This window comes from Chrysemys picta, unplaced genomic scaffold (genome assembly GCF_011386835.1).
Source record: "Chrysemys picta bellii isolate R12L10 unplaced genomic scaffold, ASM1138683v2 scaf20, whole genome shotgun sequence".
NCBI lineage: Eukaryota > Metazoa > Chordata > Testudines > Emydidae > Chrysemys > Chrysemys picta.
The window spans coordinates 98,506-123,621 of NW_027052727.1; the positions used below are offsets into that span (position 1 = coordinate 98,506).

At 56.1% G+C, this 25,116-nt stretch overlaps 1 protein-coding gene and 1 long non-coding RNA gene across 4 annotated transcripts in view; both read left to right on the plus strand.

Moving 5' to 3' along the window:
- LOC135977736 (uncharacterized) overlaps positions 1–18,322 on the plus strand; it is a 30,488-nt gene extending 12,166 nt beyond the window's left edge. Inside the window, exon 3 of the long non-coding RNA XR_010595153.1 lies at positions 18,125–18,322. This is a non-coding gene — a long non-coding RNA (uncharacterized LOC135977736). The remainder of the gene's footprint in view (positions 1–18,124) is intronic.
- Positions 1–25,116, plus strand: part of LOC135977726 (class I histocompatibility antigen, F10 alpha chain-like) — a 194,198-nt gene that overhangs the window by 96,428 nt on the left and 72,654 nt on the right. The gene's annotated exons all lie outside the window — the stretch shown is intronic.

Consider the following 25,116-nt stretch of genomic DNA (forward strand, 5'->3'; position numbering starts at 1 on the left):
GCGTGGAACCAGGGGCAGGAGGCCAGGACCCACCACACTCACCCCAACAGCCAGACTCTCCCGTCCCTGCACGTGAAGACCCTTCACTGTCCCGGTCCCTGGCTCTGCTACCTACAGGTCTGTGAGCTTGTCATTCCCTGGTGGTTTATTTCAATGCAACCCCCCCACCCCCTCCGCCAGCGCTCTCCTCTCCCACCTCTGCCGTCCGGGCTCTCCCTGGCACCCACGGGCTCACCTGCTTTGACAGAAGGTAGATCTACAGCTGCCAAGGCGTGGATGTCCCTCGAGAGACAGGGCAACTCCTGAGAGCGCGTCCTGCGTTTCCTCACTGTCTCAGGCGGGATCTCAGTTCTCTGCCCATGGCTCCAGCTCTCCTTCCGCTCTCTCTCCTCCCTGGGGCTACCCACCCCTCCCAGCTTGGCCCCCGCTGCTGCTGTGGTGTCCTACCGTTTATCCCCTGCCCTATGTCACTAGGGGAGGTGTACAGTACACATCCCTGTAGAACACTATGAACTCGCTCGGGATGGCTAATGTTGCCAGTGGTATCTGAGAGGGAGAGCAAGTCACCATGCGGCACTTCCCCGCGGTTCAGAGGTTCCCGCGATGCCACCTCTGAGTCCCATCAGCCTGCTGTGGCACCTCTTAGCACAGGGCCCAGCGCCGTTTTTAATCCCTGGGCACGATTGGCTCAGACTCCCAGCCAAGACTTTTAAAAGTGCCCAGCGATTTTGGGTCCCTTGACTTTTGGGCCCCAACTGGACACAGTTTAAAGAGGCCCGATTTTCCGAGGGTGAAAATAAGCACTGAAAATAAGGCCTCTTGCATGTGTCTGAAGATGGGCCCTCAAAATCACGTCACTGGATGAAATCTTGACCGCCTCCTCAGCTGTGGCCACAGCCTGTCTCACCTAACCCCAGTGCTGTCGTTTGCTCATGGTCCCATCATCCTTGAGGCCTCCGCGCATTATTTCTGCCATTATCTTACTCAAAATCAAAGCTAGATTTTCCAGGAGGGACTTTAAGGATCTCTCATTACTGTATTTGAAGCCTGGCAGCTCATTTGCTTCTATCTGGGGCCTCGTCTACACAGGAACATTAATCTGGATCCAGTAAAGGTGTGAATTAAAACTGGATTAGTTAAACTGGATTAATCCCCTATGTTCACACTCTAATTTGGAATAAAATTGGCTTTAATTCAAGTTTAGTTCAGTTCACATCCTGATCCACTATAAGTATACTGGTATGATAATGCCAGTGAATCTCCCCCTGCAGACAAGCTCTGGGACTTTAGTTCCCCTGTGGCTTTTCAAAGCCACGTGCCATTGGGTTGGTAAAGTCAGTAGCTAATCTCTAAACATGCCGCGCTGCCCTGGCCAGACATGCTGATTCATATGTAATCCAGCTTCCACGTGGTTCCTCTCACTGGCCTTTTGCCAGCCGTTGGTTAACGCGACCCAGTCCCAGCGGCGGTTTTCAAGGCTTCGGGACGTCCTTTTCAAATCTTTGATGCTGAAGAGTGGCCCAGTGGCTTAGCCGCGTTAGCCTCACGTGGATTGCTACTGGACTAACGGATGGGCTGTTGTGTGTTACAGAAATGTCCCCGCGAGCTCTCACAGCCTGAGCGACGCCAGCAGGAGTGAGAACGGTGTCGCCCGCTCAGGTGATCACCTCAGTGTGCCGCAGATCCCCCCGGGAGCACCAGTGGAGTTGTCTGCTAGAAAGGGGACTGATTTATAGCTGCTAATTAGGGGCTGGATTGGGGTCCGCCCCCGGGGGGTGGGAGAGGAGGAGGCTGCCAGGAACAATGGCTTAGAGCAGTAGATTGTTCCCCTAGAGGCACATGGACGTAGTAGACAGCCCCCACCTAGTGTGGGGGAGGGACAGGGTCCTGGCTGTACCCGCTGGTCTGCAGAGGGGCACTGTGGGCACAGGATGGTGCAGGGAGCGTGCTGCGTGCCAGGCTGTGTGGGAGGGGTTTGCTTCCGGCATCACAGCCCCGCACAGCCCCGCACGGCCCCGACGCAGCACAGGGCCCAAATGGCAGGACCCAGCCGGTGGCAATGGTAAAAATGAATCTCAGCCTAAGCGCAAGGTGCTTTGGGCAACAGGTTCAAGGCAACAATACAATGGCGCCAGCGCCCTCTAGTGACTGCCTGTGTAAATACAGCGCGTCTGCTGGCATTGCTGCCTCCCAGAGGCAATGACCTCTGACACTGGTGGTACAAATTCTTTCCGGGCCTGCTGCCTTTGTGGTCCGTATGCACCAGCCGTTAGCTGTGAGGGCACGAGCTGTCGGGGGCTTTTCCGCTCCCCCAGTCACCAAGGAGTGTGTTTAAGTCGCAATGGGTCGGGATTTACGTTCATGTCAGGATCCTGGTTTCTGAACTTCCTTAACTCTGTCTAAGCCAGGGAAAGTTTGCAAACACTTCCCACCAGCACCAGCACCGGGCCAGCCCCATGGGTCATAGCGGCCATGAGAGCCTGAGGGAATCTGGGCTGCTGGCTTTTTTTAGACACCGTGTTAGCTGTCCCTGCTCAGAGTAGGTATCATGGATCGGGCGTTTAAAACAGCGTCCGCAGCTGATGTCCGAGAGAGGTAGATCAGAGCAGGGCCAATGTAATGGACGGGGCACCATTGGTAGGGACTTGAGACTCTGGCTCTAAAAGCAGGATCGGCCGCTGCTCATGTTAAAGGACCAGCTGTGTGAACCCAAGCGCTGGAGGGGACGCAAACCGCTGTCTATGGCCTGGCCACTAAAGGGGGACAGAGACACCATGTGACCGTGGGTTACGGTAGCAATAGTGCAGACAAGGCTGCAGGGGGACGGGCACCGGCAGGGTTTGTGGCGCACAGCCCTGCAGCCAAGCAATGAAGGGGGCGGTTCAGCTCAAAGTGGCAATGGCTTTTTTAACCCTTGCCGTGCAATGACGTAGTGTAAGAAAATTGCTGGGACGCGGGATCATAACAGGGGCAAAGCTTAGGTGAGAATCCAACTGAAGACGTCACCAGAGGGTCTATTCGTTTACAAAACCAGTGTCACAGCACGGGCAGCTCATGATTTTGGTGTTTTTGCTTAAAGCCCCAGGACCCAGACTCCTGTGATCCCAGGGGACTCTCGGCTGTCGTTTTTCTTTGAAACGTGACCCCTCGAGGTTCAAAAAGCAGAAGGCAAATAAAAGACAGCGGTGGTGGGCCTAGGTCAGCGCTCCAGCCTGGGACACAGGGAGACCGGCTTCAGGCCCCTGCGCTGCCACAGACTCCCTGTGAGACCTAATTTCCATTGAGTCTAAACACCTTTGAGCGTCTGGGCCTTAGTCTCTCTCAGCCTCAGCTCCCCAGCTGTCCAATGGGGATACCAGCCCTGCCGCACGAGGTGCTGTGAGGGTAAATACTGTAGAGACTGGGGGATGCTCCAATACTACGGGATGGGAGACAGGTGTAACTTTAGGAAAAAAATCTCATGGTTTTGAAGCCAGGCTGACTAGTGGTGCTCGAATGCCTGGGCTGAGCCATGCTGCGGTCACAGCCCCATCTACTGTTAGGGTTAGAAAACCTGTCTCAGCACCTCTGTCAACTGTTACCCCTACAGCTAATCTCTGTCATGCTGCCTGCCGGGCCCCAAGAGCGTGCGTACCAACCCCAGGGCACAAACCCCAAACTGGCTGTGAGGTCTCCACTTAGATTTCACCAACCAATCATCAAGTGCAAACTCCTCAGGCGCTAAAAAAGCCTAACCATGGAGTCACAGACAGTCCCCGTGGGTACTCCAATCTGTCTTGCCACGCAGGTGAGCCACTCTTGTGATAGATGGTCCCTTACACCAAGAATCACAGCAATATTCCGTAAAAAGCAACAGAGAGTCCTGTGGTACCTTTAAGACTAACAGATGTATTGGAGCATAAGCTTTCGTGGGTGAATACCCACTTCGTCAGACGCAGCAATATTCAGGCTAATCCCAGTCCCAAAGGATCAGTCACTTACCCCAGGTCAATTGTATCTTAAATCTCATACCAAAGACAACATTTGTAGACAATCCTATAATAAACTATATAGGGATTTATTAATAGGAAAAGGAAACTAGAAGGTTATTTACAAGGTTAAAGCAGGTAAACATACACGCACAAATGAGTTACAATCATAAGTTTCAAAAGGTAATAGAAGTCTATAATAAGCAAGCTCTATATGTCCTTTAAGACTAAGCAACTGGGGATCTCTTGCTTATGCCTAACAAACCTTGCCCCCCCAGACTCCAAGCAGCACAAAGATAATCAGCGCCTCCTTGTTAGGGGTTTTATCCTCCTCCTCTCATGTGCTCTGAGCTGCAAACTCTACTGATGTGAGGAATCCAATTGCATGACTCATCTTCATTGGGGCGGGTGGGGGGGGGGAAGAGCAGAGCAACAAAGTCTTTTGTCCTTTTTAATGTTCCACAATAGTCCATCTGGTGTCCATGGGCCTTTCTTGCTAAGCATGATGTAACACCTTCAGTTGCAGATCCGTCCATCACACGAGTTAATCTCTCTCTCCAGTCGGGTGATTTATACAGTTACAGAGGCTTACAATATAACTGCTCAAATACTACCTTGCCATATAGGATACAGATGTTATACATTAGATTAAAGCTGCAGCAACTCACATGCATTTAATGCAGTCTAAACGCTAAACACATTCTTATAATTCGAATAACTGTTTTAACAACACTAATACACAGGGGAGCAAGACTGTTTCCAGCTCTGTATTTGGCTGTTTTCAGCGGAGACAGGGGGACCTTGGCATGAGATGGCACCTGGTCTGCTAGCGTCATAATCTCACACGGCACCTGCCGAGAGCAGCAGGCTCTCAAGAGAAGCCAGAGGTTGGATGAGAAATGCAGGAGTGTAGCAGAGACAGCCTGCCCTTATAAGAGGACCGTGGGCCAGGAGCAGACAGACTCTCTCTGCCTCGAGGGAGGGGGCCTACCTAGAGGTGCCTAGAGTGAGGCAGGGCTGGGGAAAGGCCAGAGGGGCTGGGGGGCTCCAGGCTGACAACTCCCCAGGCTGCAGGGCCTTGTCCAAGGCTAGGGTTACCATACTTAAGGTTTTAAAAAAGAGGATACTCCACGGGGCTCTGGCCCCGCTCCTTCCCCTCCCCAACTCCACCCCTCCCCCAAAGTCCCCACCCCAACTCCGCCCCCTCCTTTGAGCGCCCCGCATTCCCCCTCCTCCCTCCGAGCCACACGAAACAGCTGCCCGAGCGCTACCGGCTTCACGGTTTGCTGGGCAGCCCCCAGACCTCCAGACCCACTGCGCCCCCGGCCGGGCACTTCCCCAGCGCAGCCAGAGTCCGTGAGGGGAAGTGCCCGGCCGGGGGCAGGGTCTGGAGGTCTGGGGGCTGCCCGGCAAACCGTGAAGCCGGTAGCACTTGGACAACTCCGCTCTTCAGCTGCACAGAGCTGAGGAGTCAGGGAGCAGCAGCAGTCGCCAGAGCTTGCTCTACGGTAAACCAGGGATGCCGGCAAAGCTGGGAGTATTTTTCCCGGACACGTTCGGCTTTTTGGAAATTCCCCCCGGACGGGGGTTTGATTACCAAAAAACCGGACATGTCCGGGAAAAACCGGACGTATGGTAACATTATCCAAGGCCCCATAGAGGCACTGGGTTGCAGAGAGAGGCAGCAGGTCCAGACCTGACCTTGCCTATGATGAGTGGCTGACCCTGCAGCCCGCCCCACGGCGCGGGGGCTAGTCGGTGACTGGCAGTAGCCCAGAGTGAGGCAAGGTGGGGATTAGAGGGTTGGGGGTTCCCCAGAGAGGGGAGACCCAGAGGCAGAGTGTGGGGGCATTGCCAGGGGGCAGCACCCCAGATAAAAGGGCACCGGGGTCTGGGAGGGACACGGGGCCAGCGGTAAGGGGGATCACTGGCCTGCAGAGGGCATTCCGGAGGCTGGCGAGGTAATTCCCTGAGATGACCAGCAGGAGGTGCCGCAGGGGTGAGTCCCACATTGCTACACCCCCCAAACAGTGCAGGTGAAAATGGATTTTTTTGCTACAAAAAGGCCATTTTCTCTCAACAGGAAAAATCTTGCAATGGAAAATTTTGGACCAGTGTCCGTAAACTGAAAGGGTGGAAGTTGATGGTTTGTTCCTGTCCCGGTTCAGGGATGAGCTGCACCTCTCTCAGGGCTTATCCACAGGGCGAGTTAGTGCACAGCAAGCCAGGGTGTGAATCTAGAGCACGCTAACTTGCTGCGCACTAACTGACCATGTAGACAATTTCCCTCCAGAATTAGGTAGGCCCGACTTAGCCCTCGTACCCCAGCTCTTCTGGGGCCACTAACAGTCTCTTTCTCTGCAGGCCCTGCTTCTCTGTGAGCTTCAGGCAGGGCCGGCTCGAACTTTTTTGCCGCCCCAGGCAAAAAAGAAGAGCGCCGCCATGCCGTAACACCCCCGACCCCAGCACTGCGCTGGGCCGCTCAAACCCAGCCCCCCCATGTGCCATGCCGCCCAACACCCCCCCGAGTGCCGCGCCGGGCCGCCTTAACCCCCACTCCCCCCCCGAGTGCGGGGCCGCCGAAACCCCCGCCCCCCCCGAGCGTCAGCCCGCCGAAATCCCCGCCCCCACCCGAGCAGCTCGCCACACAAACCCCCGCTCCCCCCGAGCGTTGCGTCGGGCCGGCCAAACCCCCGCTCCCCCCCGAGCGCCTCTCTGGGTTGCCCAAACCCCCGTGCCCCACCCCCAGCGCCACGCCGGGCCGCCCCAACCCCCTGCCCCGCCCCCAGCCGCTGCACCGGGCCACTCAACCCCCCGCCCCCCCCGAGCAGCTCGCCGCACAACCCCCCACCCCCCCGAGCGTTGCACCGGGCCGCCCAAACCCCCGTCCCCCCCAAGCACCTCGCTGGTTTGCCGAAACCCCCGCGCCCCCCCCCAGCGCCGCGCCGGGCCGCCCAAACACTTGCACCCCCCCCGGCGCCGCACCGGGCCGCTCAAACCCCCGCCCACCCGCCAGCGCCACGCCGCCCAACCCCCCGCCCGCCCCTGAGCGCCATGCCGGGCCGCCCCAACCCCCGCCCCCTACCGTTGCGCCAGGCTGCCCAAACCCCTGGGGCGCAGGGCCGGGCCAGGCCGCCCAAACCTCCGGAGCACTGGGCCGGGCCACCGAAAGCCCCAACCCCCCCAGTGTCGTGCCGCCGAAAACGCCCCCGCGCTGCCCGGCCGAAACAACAACAACAACATAAAAACAAAAAACCCCAAACCCTCGAGCGCTGCCCAGCCGAACAAGAAAATGAAACAAAAACACTGTGAGGGCCCCCCGCACAACAAAACCACCTAGGACTGAGTTAACTCCTTGCATCCATGTGGCAGATTTCATGATTGCAATCAAAGAGACAATTCATGAAAAAAATCCACATATCTCCTCTGTTCTTCACTGTCCCACAGAACTAACCTCCCTTCTTCCCTTCTGTGCATGCAGCGTATCACAAATGGGTACCAGAGACCACTGGGTGTAGACAATGTTTCTACTAGTTGGAGTGATGCTTTGATACGACGCTAACGTTAGCTTTTTCCATGTGCTCTGATTTCAGCCCATGGGCATGTGTGGTTGGCATCTAGGAAGACACTAGCTCTGTCTGTTGGAGTCCCCAGCACAACTGGCCCCAGGCCTGGCTGGCCTCTAGGCCTTCTGCCTTTGGTTGTTTTCCTTTTTGAATGAGATTCTGGTGATAGAAGATGTAAAGCTCCTTTTCGGCTGCCGACGTCTGACCTTAACAAAGGACCCGGCGGTGCTATAAGAATGGGGAGTGTGAAGCTGGGGATGTGGTCAGCTCCTGCTGTGTCTGCCCCGCAACCTGGACGCAAACCGTATCAAGGCAGACTTCCTTCCGGGCCCTTCCCCTGTGCGAGTGTCACTCTGTGAACAGAGAGAGAGCTGTGAGGCAGGTTCCCTTAAGAAATGCAGCGTCACACCCAGACTCTGCTCATGGCAGGCAGCCATGCGGCCGGGGCAGTTACTGTGAGTGGGCTGGGAACGAAGGCGCTTGTTCCGGAAATGCTCTCCTCTTTGGAGTGAAATCGGGTCTCTTGAACGCAGGAGGCTGACAGAGCTGCCTGGGCCCAGGCACGATGCTGCGGGGCTGCTGCTGTGGGCACTTGCCTCCCCCAGCTCTGACAACACACCTCAATCGGACCTGCAACATCTTGTGCTATTGCAATCTGTGGTCCACCCACAGAGACCGGTCCATACACCATGAGCATGGCCTGCCACGCTCCCAGCCACTCCAGCACAGCTCCCACCCGCTCTGCCAATGCACTGCTGTCCAAGGTTGGAGTATCCCCTGCCAGTCCAATTCTGCTCCCTCCTCCCTGCCCCAGCTCTGCCAAAACACCTACCTGCTGCCTGCAGGGCCAAGTCCTTGCTAGCCCAGCCCTGTGGAAGTACAGAAATGTCTCACTGCTACAGATATCACCATTAGCCAACAGCGGCACCTAGCGCCATCTACCCCTTAGTAACTGTCTAGCCAAACCTCGTTAATTCGGGGAGTGACTATTGTTGTTTGGTTATTTGCTAATTTGCAAACAACCCCCGCTCCCTCCCCCAGTAGGGTGACCAGATGTCCCGATTTTATAGGGACAGTCCCAATTTTTGGGCCTTTTTCTTACATAGGTTTATAGGGACAGTCCCGATGTTTCACATTTGCTGTCTGGTCACCCTATCCCCCAGGAAGTTGCACACATGATAAAGATAGGCAAGGCCAACATATCCCACAATGCATTCTGTTCCTTTAGGTTGATCTATGAATGTTCCACAGTGTTTTTAGCATGATCTTAGCCCTGCGAGTCCTCACTACAGCCTCTGCTACTAAAACTCTGCTACCAAGCGGGACGGTTGGTGGAGACCAAAAACTGGGTCTGAGAATCATCAGGTTTGTGGATAAAGGGCAAGCGATTGTTTTGGTCAACCCGGTAGGTCGGCCACACTCTGATATTTACCTCCTGGCCGGATGGGGGCAAGTGGCACGTAGGTCACTCGGGAAGCATTTGGTTGACGTTCTTTCTGGAACACAGGGGTCTTCATGGCAGTAGCTGGGGCTCACAACGGGGAGGAAGAGAAAAGGAATTAATACTAATCCCTCGCTGTGATATAGCACTTTTCCTCCATAGATCGCTAAGCGCTTCACAGTGCAGGTCAGTGTCCCCTTTGTACAAACTCCACCCCTCCCCCAAAGTCCCCGCCCCAACTCCACCCCTTCCCTGCCCCGGCTCTGCCCCAACTCCGCCCCTCCCCCAAAGTCCCCGCCCCAACTCCGCCCCTTCCCTGCCCCGGCCCTGCCCCAACTCCGCCCCTCCCACAAAGTCCCCGCCCCAACTCCGCCCCCTCCCTTGAGCGCCCTGCATTCCCCCTCCTCCCTCCCAGCCACACGAAACAGCTGCCCGAGCGCTACCGGCTTCAGGGTTTGCCGGGCAGCCCCCACTGCCTCCGACAGGGCTTCGTGCCCTTGATAAGAATGGATAGCTGCATGGAATGTAACATATGAACAGGGGGTTATATGGTGACTTTAGGGCTGTGCTCCTTAGTAGCCAAACTAAACGGGGGATGCTCTGATGGTCACACACGCTGCTTCCCTTCCCAGGTTAGTTGCTGTTTTGCATGGAAGGGGTTCTGCCTTTGTCTGGCACAAAGAAATGTCAGATTCCCAGAGTCACTGTGTGATCTCGGTTGAGTCATTTTGCCTCTTTGTGCCTCAGTTTCCCGGTCAGCCGCACAAGGCTCTGGATGCTACCACTCCTGCCAAGGGGCGTGAAGCTTCATTAATGAATGTTGGTGAAAGCCTTTCGTCCCCTCAGCTGAAGGGCGGGCGGGCGGCTGTGGCGTTTGGTGCACTTGGGAGCACAGAATGTTTCCCCTGCTTTACAGCTGGGATCTGAGCGCCAGCCTGAGCATGTCAAAGCCGCCTAGCAGATTTTTATGTCCCTCTCGCTCAATTTAGCACCTGACCGAGCTGGGCCAGGCGCTGAGGAGGACACTGGCCCTTTGCCTGGACTAAGACACGGGCTGGGGTTTAGGTCAGGTGGATCTACTGTGGGTCAGCTAAACCTGCTCCTAGTGAAGATACAGGTAAGAGCTTTAGCTCAGTTGTGGCTGGTCGAGGTGTGGCCCCCGCCCACGCCCCCTTCCTCCCATCTTTGCCCCCGCCCACACCCCCCTTTTTCTCACCCAGCCCTTGTCCCCATCTGCCTTCCTGACCTCCAGCCCCCTGCCCAGACCCTTTAGCTACCTGCCCTAGCTCACAAGCCCCTGAGTCGCTGCGGGAGCCTAGGCCCCCCCCGCCCCCGACGAGAACCCTGCAGTAAGTCACTTAGCTGATGTCTGTGCCGGCGGGGCGTGCTCCCAGCTCCTTGCTCCGTGGCGGCAGAGGCCACGGCTCAGCCTTCAGGGGCTGTTGGTCGTAGCCGCCCTGTGCGTCCGTCTCTGGGGATGTTGCAGAGATACGTCTTCTCACCACCTGCCTCCCGTCGATGGGCCGGAGTCCGTGTGCGTCTCTAAGCAGGTGTCTCTGCTACCAACCCTCCAGCCCTCTGGGCGGTGGCCAAGGCTTTAGGTGGGTCCCGGCAGGGAGAAGGCTGGCTGATGTCGTCAGTTCTTTCCCCGTCCCTGGTGGCTGGGTCGGGTGCGGCCACGGCCCTATGGAGGGGTGGGGCTCGGCGTTGCTGTCTGGGGCTCTGCTGGCATCCGGCAGGGCCTTGCTGCGGGAGCTGCAGGTTGCTCCTCCGGCCGGGCTGGGGGAGGGGAGGGAGCCTGGCAGCTCCGGTTCGGCCTGTTGGCCCCGGCGGGGAGCCTGGTGGTGGATCTGGCGCGCTGGGCTGGGATGCCGTTGGCCTGGCACTGCTGGAGCTGCCAGTTCTCAGCCCTGATGCTCGTAGCGCTGGCAGTTCCCAAGCAGGGGCCTGGGCGTATCACGGCGAGTCCCAGAGCTCGTTGTCCTGGCCTCACGTGGTGATCGGGTCTGGCTGGCAAGCCGGCAGCGGGCAGGGCTTCCTAGCCGGGGGCAGGGACTGGCGTGTGTGCCCGGACCCGCTGGCAGAGTCGTCTCCGGTCTCAGCCAGCAGCTGGGCTCCCCCGGTGTGTCCTTGCCAGGCCTATCTGGCAGCCTTGTGTGGGCGCCGTATCTCTCCCCCACACTTGCTGCACTCCCGGGCCCCACGTCGCCGTCTCTTCCGGGGCGGCTCTCCCGCCCTGAGCTGCCCCAGCACCCGGTAGTAGACGTGGCAGCTGAAGCCTTCGCGCAGCCCCTGCTTGACATGCTGGGTCAGGGCCTCCAGGCTGGGGAAGACTCGGCAGCAGGCCAGGCAGCGCAGGCCCTGCTCGGGGGTGAGAAGCCACTCAGGGGGCGCTCCCATCGGCTGCTGTGGAGCCTCCTCTGCTGGTCCCCCAGCGTCGCTCTCTGCCTCGGGGTCCACGTCCCCCGCCTCGGGGTCCACGTCCCCCAGCTCAGACCTGGTGTGGGAGCTGCTCAGGTCCGACCCGGCAAAGCTTTCTCCTCCACTGTAATTGGCCTTAAAGATACGGGGGCGCTTCCTAATGGCTTCAAAGCCGGCCCCCGTCTCCCAGGCCACCGAGACGCCGTTCACGACCCTGACCTGCATGTAAAAAAGGGTCTTTTCTTCTCCCTCCCCCTCGGCCTCTCTGACACGTGCCGAGCGCTTTCTCTTCACGCCGGCGCCGGGTGGATCCCCTGGGGGCTGCGCACACAGGCGGTTGGGGGCCGCAGGCTGCACACCGCGGGCAGAGGGGTGGCTGGTGACGGATTTGGCCGTGGTGGTCTGCTGGCTTGGGTCCCTGGGGCCTGCAGAGGCAGAGACCCTCTGCTCCGCCGTTTCCCCAGGAACGGGGCTCCTGGCAGAGACCCCCTGACGAGGGGGCGACTCCCCTGATCTCTGTGACTCTGAAAGCAGAATGAAAACCCAACTCCTGCGGCCATCGCCCCCAGCGGCGCATCCCCCTCCGGCTCCCAGCCCTGTGTCCCAGGCCCAAAGGGGCCCCCCGTGGGCAGGTGGAGGGGGTGGGGAAGGGGACTCACTGAGTACAAATATCAGGGGAGCGACCAGTCAGGGATCTGACGCGCTGTGCCCAGGGAAGGACCACATCCCCCTCGCTTGACACACTGGCAACTAGGTTGGACAGAGCCCTAGACAACATCCTGTCAGTGCCGATGCTGCCCTGGCCTGGGGGAGATGGACACTCTGCCCCATTGGTCTGCCCCAGCCCTGACATCTGACCCTGGCATGGTTACCAGGAGCAGCCTGAGACCTGGCTGTGCCCATCGGCCTAGGCCCCTGGCTTAGGCTCGTTACCCCAAGGGCCCAGGACTCTGCACTGGCGTCTCTACATGGAAGAGCCATTTTGTGCCCCCAGATATCTCCTCTTCCTGGTGTCTCCTTCACCCCTGGGGGGGGGGGGTCTGTGTCTCCCCCTTCCTCTTTTCCATTTAACCATTTAGAGGGCTCTGTCTCTCCCCACTTGGAGTCTGTTTCCCCCACTGTGCCCTGGTGGAGTCTCTGTTTCTCTCCCCCTCCCCCTCTGAGACCTCCCTGGGCCAGGCAGAGAGAGAATTTGAGTTCATCCTTGACCTAGGACCCCTGCCAGCCTCTCCCCCGAGTGTCCTGTGGGCCCAGGGAACGTCCTGCTCACCTGACCCCTCCTGGGCAGCTCCAGGATTTGTCTCTGGGGCGTCAGCAGGAAGCCCCTGGCTGTGCGCCATGGTCCTGGCTCTGGGGACTGGGGTCAAGGCTGGTGCCTGTCACAGTCCTCGAAACCTCCTGGATTCTCTGTCCCAGCACCAGCCAGAAGGTCCGGGTCTCTGCTGGGGAAGGGATAGCGGTTCTGGTCCAATTCTCAGCTAAATCCCCAGATCTCACAGTGCAGGCAGCAGAGACAGGATCACGATTGACCTGAGCCAAGGGTTTGATCCAAGGGGCACCAGACGGTTGTGGTTTAAATCGTCCTGGAATGTTCTGGTCCCAACGGCATCAGGCTGTTTGGATCCAAACGGCTCAGAAGTTCTGAGCTGGGTGAGGTCATTGCCAGCTGGGATGACACTGCTCAGTTCTGTGCGAGCTGCTCTCGGGTCCAGCCGACCCTCCTCGAGTCCCGTCCAGGGAGGGCCGAGTTAATGAGGTCCCAGCCAAACCACTCAGCTGGGTCTATGCTGCACAAGGCCCGGGCGGGCCCATCCGGGGTCCGATCGGGGAGGGTGGAGCCATAGCCTCTGGCTTTGTGCTGGCACAGACTGACGAGCAGGACCATTCATATTCGTGTTGATTTGGGTTACGGTAGCGCCAAGAGGCCCAGTCGGGACCAGGGCCATTGGTGGGTGCTGCCCACACCAGAAGGGCTGCCAGTCTAAACAGACAAATAGAAATAGACAGAGAGTCTGAACCCATCACACCGTACACAGCCCGGCCCCAGCACAGAGCTCCTTTGAGATGCCTTCCCCAGCCCATTTTAATCCTCCAAACCACCACTCCCCGCTGCCCACGTGCCCCAGGCAGGCCTCCTTGCTGTGCCGCCATTCACCCCACCCTGACCCCACAAATAGAGCTGCAGGCTCCATGTTGGGAGGAAGAGATGGAGGGCAAGCGTACCCTGGTCAGGAGTGTCTAATGGTGGCTCCTGGCTGCTTTTCTTCCTCCCCCTGGAGGTCTCTGAGGCCCCCACCAGGATCTAGCTGTCCCCTAAAGAGACACCAAATCAACAAAGGCCTCTCAAGGCTTAACTCATGCCAACCCCAGCCAATGCTGCGTAACTGTGCCACCTGCACCCAACCCCACCTCCAATTCCGGTCCCAAGGGACCTGAACCCCTGTTCAGAAGTGTGATGCCCACCAGTGGGTCCTCCCACCCCGATACACCTGCCCCCCTGTCCCTGAGCTCCCCAGCCCTGGGCACTCTGGCCCATTGATGGCCCCATCGCCAACAGAGGCACCAAGGTCTCCCCAGTCTCTGGGACATTAATACTGAATCTTTTCCTCTGTGGAGATTCTCTCCTTGCAATTCCCATCCAGCCCTGTTGTAAGTCAGGGAATGGACGTGGTTCTGAGCGGAAAGTGCCAGAATAAATGCTCTGGGTAAGAAGTCAGTGATGCACATCCCAGCCCCTTTTTCGTAGCTGATGGCTAAGAGCTGTGGCATCGCGGTATCAGCCACATGTAGGGCAGGCGCTTGGGGGCCACCAGCTGGTGTGTAGACACTTTCTGGTGTGAAGCTGGGCGAGAGCTCCCGCCCCCCAGGCTACACTGAAAAAACCTGATTGGATGGGGGAGTGCCACTCAAACACACAGCATTAACTCTGACCCTGGGAGGTTGAACGAATGGTGTGGGGCAGCCTGGGAAATTTGGAAAGAAAACAGAGAAGCTGCAGGACAGGAGCCCCGAGCTGGGGCAGGGTGGGAGCTGCTGGCAGGAGAGCCGGCTGCTGGCAAAAGGGGATTTGTGTAAACTCTCAGCCTTCAGCCCCATCCCACTGCCAGGCTGTCTCTCCATTCACATCCTAGTATTTCAGGGCGGGATAGTTGGTCACCTGGTCCTTGATACGTTGCAGGCTACATCATGCTAAAGCGCCCATGTCCAGCCTGCAGCTTTGTCCTGTAGTCGTCTCGGGCTCACGTACATATCCGAGGCGTGGAAGAAATGTTGACAGATCCATAAAACTCCTAGTTCGCTCTGAACTGATTGCATACCGTCAGGTGTTGGCATCTGCTGCTGACGTACGCCATGCGCATCGGCCTGGTGTATTTGTAGCAGTGGAAAGGTTTCTGCTTGCGTGTGGCAGGTGGGGGGCGGGTTCTGCTCCTTGCCAATTCCTGCATCTGTTGGGAAAATCAAAGGTGTCTTTCAAACTGATGGGTCCTGCCAGGTTTCTAGGTGTCTTTGAGCAGTGTCCTCGTCCTGACAAAGCAGGTGCCATGTGGGTCTGTCTGGTAGATTTCTATGTAGGGGAGGCGGGTATAAGCTGGTGGGGGGCTCAGCTCGGATCAGTGGCCTGGGGCTTGGGGCAGCTGGCGCAGGGTGGCCAGGGGCTCCTCTGTCCGCGCTGAGGGGTGGGGCCTGTGAAAGTGAAATGAATTCTATTAAAGAAATAGACTGAATTAAAGAATGCTGTATGTACCTTTAAGTAGAAATGAGAAATGCTGCGATCCAGGTGTCAGGAAAGCAGACATTAAGATAGAACAATTGCTCCACTTAAGGGCAATTGGTGAAGCATTAGCCTTAGATGAATAAGCGTTAGTAAGGAAGCAGGATATGCATATTGTGCCCCAGGTAAATTTTTACAATTTTGCTCTCTTTGTCCCTTTGTTTAGTTCACTCCCTATTATCGGTATAAATAAGAGTGTTTGGGTCTTGCATAGGGGTTCACATTATCTGAATGTATTAGCAAAGCGCTGTGCTAATAAACAGAATGGTCTGACAAATTGTGAGTCCTCAGTCTGACTTTGACAATTTGGAGGTCCCACTGAGATGGCAACCATCTTCACTGGGGCCGTGTGATTCCTGACCGTTTCTGTAGGACGACCGTGGCAGCCGGCACCTGGGCATTTTGCCCAAGCGGCCCTCCTCCTGAATGGAAGGGCGCACGACCACAGTGAAGTCTACGCCATTGATCCTGTTGGTTCCCACTCTGTTCTGGTAGGGATCCCGGGATCTGACATCAGGAATCTGGTCAGGTAATTATTTCTGTGTTTTATCCGGATTGAGGACTGTCCTGTCTCTGTGTCTATCAGTCCTCCCGTGGAGTGTTTGAGTCTGGATGCCGTCTCCGTCCGGGTATCGGCCAACCAAGGGGTTCCTGTCCCCACGGTCTGAGTGAGTGAAATCTTCACAATCGCAGGTGCACAACACCTTTGGTAAAACCCTTGGTGTGAAGGCAAGGGCGATTGAGGCAGTAGCCTGTGGGCTCCTTTTGTGTGTTGCACCGGGCATCGCTCTGACGAACCCGAATTTCCTTCTTGTGTGATTGGTGTGTGTGAAGTCCTCCTGTATGGGTAACCAGATGTCTAAGTCGGGACAGTTCCCTAAAGGAACGCCGGCTCATTTTATGTATTTTAGGAAGGGTCCAGACTCCTGTAAATTTCTGGAGAAATGGTCTAGGCTAACTCAGGGAGATCGCAAAACTCAGTGGCCACTGTTAGGATCTTGGGACAAGGACCGAGTGGACGTCTTAAAAGACAAACTCGGCTAAAGGAGAGGTTGATTGTTTCATGCAATGGTGGGAAGAGGCAAATCGTAGGTGGACAGAATTGAAACTCGCCTCTCTCAAAGATTCAAATAATAAGTTAAAAGCTTTATTAAAAGCCTCCTCTCCCACCACCAGACCGAGCGCTCCCCTTTACCCTGTTCTCCAAAAACAAAACAAAAATAACACCCCGGATCGATCCCAACCCCCTTCATACTCCCATCTCATTGTGAAAAGAAAGAAAGAAGAAAAAAAGCCCCTTGTTCTGTTCCCCTTTGTTGTCTGCCTCAGAAACTGATTCTTTACTGTTCCACTACCGGTTCAGCAGGGAGGGTGGGCTCCTCGGCTGGCCCCCATCCTTCCTGGTCCCTTTCCTTGGACGTTTCTTTCGGAATTGTGAGGTGAGCACAATATCCCTCACAAAAACGGTTCATTGGAAAAAGCAGGATCGGGCCCAGACAAGCAACAGATAAAGAAACTGAAACAGGTTGGAAGCCCTAAGGGCATAGTGTCAGGAGTAAGAAAAGGCATGAATCCCTGGAACAATACTTAAAATGGTGAAATCTGCGTTGGTAAAGGTGTCATTTTGGGAGATAAACAAGTGATTTAAGGAAAGAGAGTGAAAAGTTAACAGAGGCTGGAAAGAATTAAGCAGTTAAACCTTGTAAAAAGGTTAAGGACCATGTTTTAAAAAAAATAAAATAATAAAAAAAAATCATGCTTTCTTTGCAGCCATTCTGAAGGGAAAATGGGCCCTTTTCCAAAAGAATGTCTGTAAATAATCCAAATAAAGAGAGACTCTGGTTGAAATCATTTGACTATGGACAATTTAGTCAAATTTGCTAAAACATGGGGGGGGGGGGTCTACTGGAACTTAACTGACCCAAATGAAGAAAGGGAATATCATCTATATACAGCTATGGAAAACCAGAGTAGTGTAGAAGGAATGTTAAGGAAAAGAAAATGTGTATGTATCTATCTGTGGAAATATGTGAGGTTCTAAGAACCTAAACCAACTCACCTGGTTTGTAAAACTCCTGCTTTGTAGGTTTAAGATAAATTGGTTTTGTTTTATTTTGAATAATGCCACTAAAAATCCATTTGACTCTTGAATTCAAAGTTGCAAAACTGACAAGACCTTTTGCCAGACACAGGTAGTCAGTGTCTTTGGGATTTGGCATTTAACCCTTACGGGGTAACTTGATTCTTTTACAAAATGTAAAATGTTTTTAAATAAAGACCACGTCATGGCTGCAGCAGGGCCGTCAAAATCAGGCGACTAGGGAGAGATTCTGGATTCTTTTTTGTTTGTTTTTTTTGTAACAAAATAGCAGATGAGAGCTGTAGTAAAAGAATAAAGACAGTGCCCCTCTGACGCAAGAGCAGGGGTGTGGTGCACAAAACAAAAAGAAGCAATGTTAGAAACACTGAGCCTTGAGACTGTCACTTTGATAAGGGTACATGATTGATATGTAGCGCCCTCCATGGGACAGTCCCAGCAGGTCATGGGGTCCTGTGGGACACTGGGGTCATCAGCATTGGGCTCTGTGCACGGGCACCGGCTCTGGGGCGCCAGCACCCCCACTTCCACAGAAGACTGTCTTCAGCACCCCTTTCAAGGGGTTTGTGGGACGATAGCGCTGCATGGAGGAGGGGCGAACCCCATGCACAGAGGTGCCTGTCCCTGTGGAGAAGTGGGGGCATGACTGACCCAATGTTGGCCGGGAAGTGCTAGCCACAGGAGCGTAGCTGGGGGGAGCAGAGAGCTCACTCAGCACCGGGGCTGGAATTGTGCCGGAACACTCCGGAACGCCATTCTAGCACCTTCTGGAGGAGCTGCAATGGCAGTTGGGTGCTGCCAGTATCACTTAGCGGTGGACTTGGAGCACGTTCCAGTCCTTTTTTTTTTTTTTGAAAGGACTGGAGCACTCCTCAGTATGTAGCAGCCTCATGCCCACGTTCCTGAGCCCAAGGCCTGCAGACAACCCGAGGGACTTGGACCCCAGCCCAGAGAATGCCCTGGAGCGGTGAGGAACATGCGTTTAGTGTTGATTGTTCTGTATGATCTGCGCTCTCCTGTGCTCTACGTGATGAAGTATAAAAGTGCGTTAATGTGTTAGAGTCTCAGGAAAGTGTCTTGCTCTTCACCACTACTGCATGCCCCCGAGGGGTTCAATGCTAAAACTGACGCATTACACCGTTTGGAGTTCTGGGAGAGAGGTGTGTTTAAATATCAGGAACTCAGGGGGGTCAGGGATGCAACCAGAGGGACTAGGTAGCTGGATAGCAGCTTCCAACATGCACCGAAGTCTGTACCCTAAGGGTGGGCCCAGGGATCCCGAGATTGGGGCAGTGGCTGGATTCTGTTCTTTATCCCAGGGATAAAGAGTTCATAGGCTGGAATGCCCCTCACAGCAATGTTAGCGGGTGGCCAGCAGGGGGCACTTACAAGGACATGACACGGGTCCTTCATGATAGTACTTTGTACGTATGCTTCTCTCTGAGCATCTTGAAGCATTTGGCAGCGGGTGGCGCCGTTTTGTGTGTGTTCGCTCCCCCTGCTCCTAGAACCTGGCTACGCCCCTGCTAGCCAGGTCCCCAGTCCACGGCTCTGCTCCCCTGGAGAGACTGACCAGCAGAGCAGCAGACTCTGAGAGCCCCATCCCTGCCTCTCCGCAGCATTGCCGCCAGCGGCCAGCTCAGCTCCTCCAGCACAGGGTCACTAGCTGCCCACTGGCTTCTCCTGGAGGAGGAGGCTGCCAGGAACAATGGCTTAGGGCAGCAGATTGTTCCCCTAGAGGCACATGGACGTAGTAGACAGCCCCCACCTAGCGTGCGGGAGGGGCAGGGTCCTGGCTGTACCCGCTGGTCTGCAGAGGGGCACTGTGGGCACTGGATGGTGCAGGGAGCGGGCTGCGTGCCAGGCTGTGTGGGAGGGGTTTGCTTCCGGCATCACAGTCATCACAGTCACCACAGCCCCGCACAGCCCCGCACGGCCCCGCACAGCCCCGACGCAGCACAGGGCCCAAATGGCAGGACCCAGCCGGTGGCAATGGTAAAAATGAATCTCAGCCTAAGCGCAAGGTGCTTTGGGCAACAGGTTCAAGGCAACAATACAATGGCGCCAGCGCCCCTCTAGTGACTGCCTGTGTAAATACAGCGCGTCTGCTGGCATTGCTGCCTCCCAGAGGCAATGACCTCTGACACTGGTGGTACAAATTCTTTCCGGGCCTGCTGCTTTTGTGGTCCGTATGCACCAGCCGTTAGCTGTGAGGGCACGAGCTGTCGGGGGCTTTTCCGCTCCCCCAGTCACCAAGGAGTGTGTTTAAGTCACAATGGGTCGGGATTTACGTTCATGTCAGGATCCTGGTTTCTGAACTTCCTTAACTCTGTCTAAGCCAGGGAAAGTTTGCAAACACTTCCCACCAGCACCAGCACCGGGCCAACCCCATGGGTCATAGCGGCCGTGGGAGCCTGAGGGAATCTGGGCTGCTGGCTTTTTTTAGACACCGTGTTAGCTGTCCCTGCTCAGAGTAGGTATCATGGATCGGGCGCTTAAAACAGCGTCCACAGCTGACGTCCGAGAGAGGTAGATCAGAGCAGTGCCAATGTAATGGACGGGGACCATTGGTAGGGACTTGAGACTCTGGATCTAAAAGCAGGATCGGCCGCTGCTCATGTTAAAGGACCAGCTGTGTGAACCCAAGCGCCGGAGGGGACACAAACCGCTGTCTATGGCCTGGCCACTAAAGGGGGACAGAGACACCATGTGACCGTGGGTTACGGTAGCAATAGTGCAGACAAGGCTGCAGCGGGACGGGCACCGGCAGGGTTTGTGGCGCACAGCCCTGCAGCCAAGCAATGAAGGGGGCGGTTCAGCTCAAAGTGGCAATGGCTTTTTTAACCCTTTAAAGAAGATCCCTGGGGCAGCCGTGCAATGACGTAGTGTAAGAACATCGCTGGGACGCGGGATCGTAACAGGGGCAAAGCTTAGGTGAGAATCCAACTGAAGACGTCACCAGAGGGTCTATTCGTTTACAAAACCAGTGTCACAGCATGGGCAGCTCATGATTTTAGTGTTTTTGCTTAAAGTCCCAGCTCCCAGACTCCTGTGATCCCAGGGGACTCTCGGCTGTCGTTTTTCTTTGAAACGTGACCCCTCGAGGTTCAAAAAGCAGAAGGGAAATAAAAGACAGCGGTGGTGGGCCTAGGTCAGCGCTCCAGCCTGGGACACAGGGAGACCGGCTTCAGGTCCCTGCGCTGCCGCAGACTCCCTGTGGGACCTAATTTCCATTGAGTCTAAACACCTTTGAGCGTCTGGGCCTTAGTCTCTCTCAGCCTCAGCTCCCCAGCTGTCCAATGGGGATACCAGCCCTGCCGCACGAGGTGCTGTGAGGGTAAATACTGTAGAGACTGGGGGATGCTCCAATACTACGGGATGGGAGACAGGTGTAACATTAGGAAAAAAATCTCATGGTTTTGAAGCCAGGCTGACTAGTGGTGCTCGAATGCCTGGGCTGAGCCATGTTGCGGTCACAGCCCCCATCTACTGCTAAGGTTAGAAAACCTGTCTCAGCACCTCTGTCAACTGTTACCCCTACAGCTAATCTCTGTCATGCTGCCTGCCGGGCCCCAAGAGCATGCGTACCAACCCCAGGGCACAAACCCCAAACTGGCTGTGAGGTCTCCACTTAGATTTCACCAACCAATCATCAAGTGCAAACTCCTCAGGCGCTAAAAAAGCCTAACCATGGAGTCACAGACAGTCCCCGTGGGTACTCCAATCTGTCTTGCCACGCAGGTGAGCCACCCTTGTGATAGATGGTCCTTTACACCAAGAATCACAGCAATATTCCGTAAAAAGCAACAGAGAATCCTGTAGTACCTTTAAGACTAACAAATGTATTGGAGCATAAGCTTTCGTGGGTGAATACCCACTTCGTCAGACGCAGCAATATTCAGGCTAATCCCAGTCCCAAAGGATCAGTCACTTACCCCATGTCAATTGTACCTTAAATCTCATACCAAAAGACAACATTTGTAGACAATCCTATAATAAACTATATAGGGATTTATTAATAGGAAAAGGAAACTAGAAGGTTATTTACAAGGTTAAAGCAGGTAAACATACACGCACAAATGAGTTACAATCATAAGTTTCAAAAGGTAATAGAAGTCTATAATAAGCAAGCTCTATGTGTCCTTTAAGACTAAGCAACTGGGGATCTCTTGCTTATGCCTAACAAACCTTGCCCCCCAGACTCCAAGCAGCACAAAGATAATCAGCGCCTCCTTGTTAGGGGTTTTATCCTCCTCCTCTCATGTGCTCTGAGCTGCAAACTCTACTGATGTGAGGAATCCAATTGCATGACTCATCTTCATTGGGGCGGGGGGGGGGGGGAAGAGCAGAGCAACAAAGTCTTTTGTCCTTTTTAATGTTCCACAATAGTCCATCTGGTGTCCATGGGCCTTTCTTGCTAAGCATGATGTAACACCTTCAGTTGCAGATCCGTCCATCACACGAGTTAATCTCTCTCTCCAGTCGGGTGATTTATACAGTTACAGAGGCTTACAATATAACTGCTCAAATACTACCTTGCCATATAGGATACAGATGTTATACATTAGATTAAAGCTGCAGCAACTCACATGCATTTAATGCAGTCTAAACGCTAAACACATTCTTATAATTCGAATAACTGTTTTAACAACACTAATACACAGGGGAGCAAGACTGTTTCCAGCTCTGTATTTGGCTGTTTTCAGCGGAGACAGGGGGACCTTGGCATGAGATGGCACCTGGTCTGCTAGCGTCATAATCTCCACGGCACCTGCCGGGAGCAGCAGGCTCTCAAGAGAAGCCAGAGGTTGGATGAGAAATGCAGGAGTGTAGCAGAGACAGCCTGCCCTTATAAGAGGGACCGTGGGCCAGGAGCAGACAGACTCTCTCTGCCTCGAGGGAGGGGGCCTACCTAGAGGTGCCTAGAGTGAGGCAGGGCTGGGGAAAGGCCAGAGGGGCTGGGGGGCTCCAGGCTGACAACTCCCCAGGCTGCAGGGCCTTGTCCAAGGCTAGGGTTACCATACTTAAGGTTTTAAAAAAGAGGATACTCCATGGGGCTCTGGCCCCGCTCCTTCCCCTCCCCAACTCCACCCCTCCCCCAAAGTCCCCGCCCCAACTCCGCCCCCTCCTTTGAGCGCCCCGCATTCCCCCTCCTCCCTCCCAGCCACACGAAACAGCTGCCCGAGCGCTACCGGCTTCACGGTTTGCTGGGCAGCCCCCAGACCTCCAGACCCACTGCGCCCCCGGCCGGGCACTTCCCCAGCGCAGCCGGAGTCCGTGAGGGGAAGCGCCCGGCCGGGGGCAGGGTCTGGAGGTCTGGGGGGCTGCCCGGCAAACCGTGAAGCCGGTAGCACTTGGACAACTCCGCTCTTCAGCTGCACAGAGCTGAGGAGTCAGGGAGCAGCAGTAATAGCCGGAGCCTGCTCTAGGGTAAGCCGGGGATGCCGGCAAAGCTGGGAGTATTTTTCCCCGGACAACGTTCGGTTTTTTGGAAATTCCCCCCGGACGGGGGTTTGATTACCAAAAAAACCGGACATGTCCGGGAAAAAACCGGACGTATGGTAACATTATCCAAGGCCCCATAGAGGCACTGGGTTGCAGAGAGAGGCAGCAGGTCCAGACCTGACCTTGCCTATGATGAGTGGCTGACCCTGCAGCCCGCCCCACGGCGCGGGGGCTAGTCGGTGACTGGCAGTAGCCCAGAGTGAGGCAAGGTGGGGATTAGAGGGTTGGGGGTTCCCCAGAGAGGGGAGACCCAGAGGCAGAGTGTGGGGGCATTGCCAGGGGGCAGCACCCCAGATAAAAGGGCACCGGGGTCTGGGAGGGACACGGGGCCAGCGGTAAGGGGGATCACTGGCCTGCAGAGGGCGTTCCGGAGGCTGGCGAGGTAATTCCCTGAGATGACCAGCAGGAGGTGCCGCAGGGGTGAGTCCCACATTGCTACACTCCCCCAAACAGTGCAGGTGAAAATGATTTTTTTGCTACAAAAAGGCCATTTTCTCTCAACAGGAAAAATCTTGCAATGGAAAATTTTGGACCAGTGTCCGTAAACTGAAAGGGTGGAAGTTGATGGTTTGTTCCTGTCCCGGTTCAGGGATGAGCGGCACCTCTCTCAGGGCTTGTCCACAGGGCGAGTTAGTGCACAGCAAGCCAGGGTGTGAATCTAGAGCACGCTAACTTGCTGCGCACTAACTGACCATGTAGACAATTTCCCTCCAGAATTAGGTAGGCCCGACTTAGTCCTCGTACCCCAGCTCTTCTGGGGCCACTAACAGTCTCTTTCTCTGCAGATCCTGCTTCTCTGTGAGCTTCAAGCAGGGCCGGCTCGAACTTTTTTGCCGCCCCAGGCAAAAAAGAAGAGCGCCGCCCTGTCGTAACACCCCCCAGCACTGCGCTGGGTCCGCCCCAAACCCAGCCCCCCCCATGTGCCACGCCGCCCAACACCCCCCCGAGTGCCGCGCCGGGCCGCCTTAACCCCCACTCCCCCCCCCCCGATTGCGGGGCCGCCGAACCCCCCCCCCCGAGCGTCAGCCCGCCGAAATCCCCGCCCCCACCCGAGCAGCTCGCCACACAAACCCCCGCTCCCCCCCGAGCGTTGCGCTGGGCCGGCCAAACCCCCGCTCCCCCCCCGAGCGCCTCTCTGGGTTGCCCAAACCCCCCGTGCCCCACCCCCAGCGCCACGCCGGGCCGCCCAAACCCCCTGCCCCGCCCCCAGCCTCTGCACCGGGCCGCTCAACCCCCCGCCCCCCCCCGAGCAGCTCGCCGCACAACCCCCCACCCCCCCGAGCATTGCACCGGGCCGCCCAAACCCCCGTCCCCCCCCAAGCACCTCGCTGGTTTGCTGAAACCCCCGCGCCCCCCCCCCCTGGCGCCGCACCGGGCCGCTCAAACCCCCGCCCACCCGACAGCGCCACGCCGCCCAAACCCCCGCCCGCCCCTGAGCGCCATGCCGGGCCGCCCCAACCCCCGCCCCCTACCGTTGCGCCAGGCTGCCCAAACCCCTGGGGCGCAGGGCCGGGCCAGGCCGCCCAAACCTCCGGAGCACTGGGCCGGGCCACCGAAAGCCCCCAGTGTCGTGCCGCCGAAAACGCCCCCGCGCTGCCCGGCCGAAACAACAACAACAACATAAAAACAAAAAACCCCAAACCCTCGAGCGCTGCCCAGCCGAACAAGAAAACGAAACAAAAACACTGTGAGGACCCCCCGCACAACAAAGCCACCTAGGACTGAGTTAACTCCTTGCATCCATGTGGCAGATTTCATGATTGCAATCAAAGAGACAATTCATGAAAAAAATCCACATATCTCCTCTGTTCTTCACTGTCCCACAGAACTAACCTCCCTTCTTCCCTTCTGTGCATGCAGTGTATCACAAATGGGTACCAGAGACCACTGGGTGTAGACAATGTCTCTACCAGTTGGAGTGATGCTTTGATACCACGCTAACGTTAGCTTTTTCCATGTGCTCTGATTTCAGCCCATGGGCATGTGTGGTTGGCATCTAGGAAGACACTAGCTCTGTCTGTTGGAGTCCAGGCCTGGCTGGCCTCTAGGCCTTCTGCCTTTGGTTGTTTTCCTTTTTGAATGAGATTCTGGTGATAGAAGATGTAAAGCTCCTTTTCGGCTGCCGACGTCTGACCTTAACAAAGGACCCGGCGCTGCTATAAGAATGGGGAGTGTTAAGCTGGGGATGTGGTCAGCTCCTGATGTGTCTGCCCCGCAACCTGGACGCAAACCGTATCAAGGCAGACTTCCTTCCGGGCCCTTCCCCTGTGCGAGTGTCACTCTGTAAACAGAGAGAGAGCTGTGAGGCAGGTTCCCTTAAGAAATGCAGCGTCACACCCAGACTC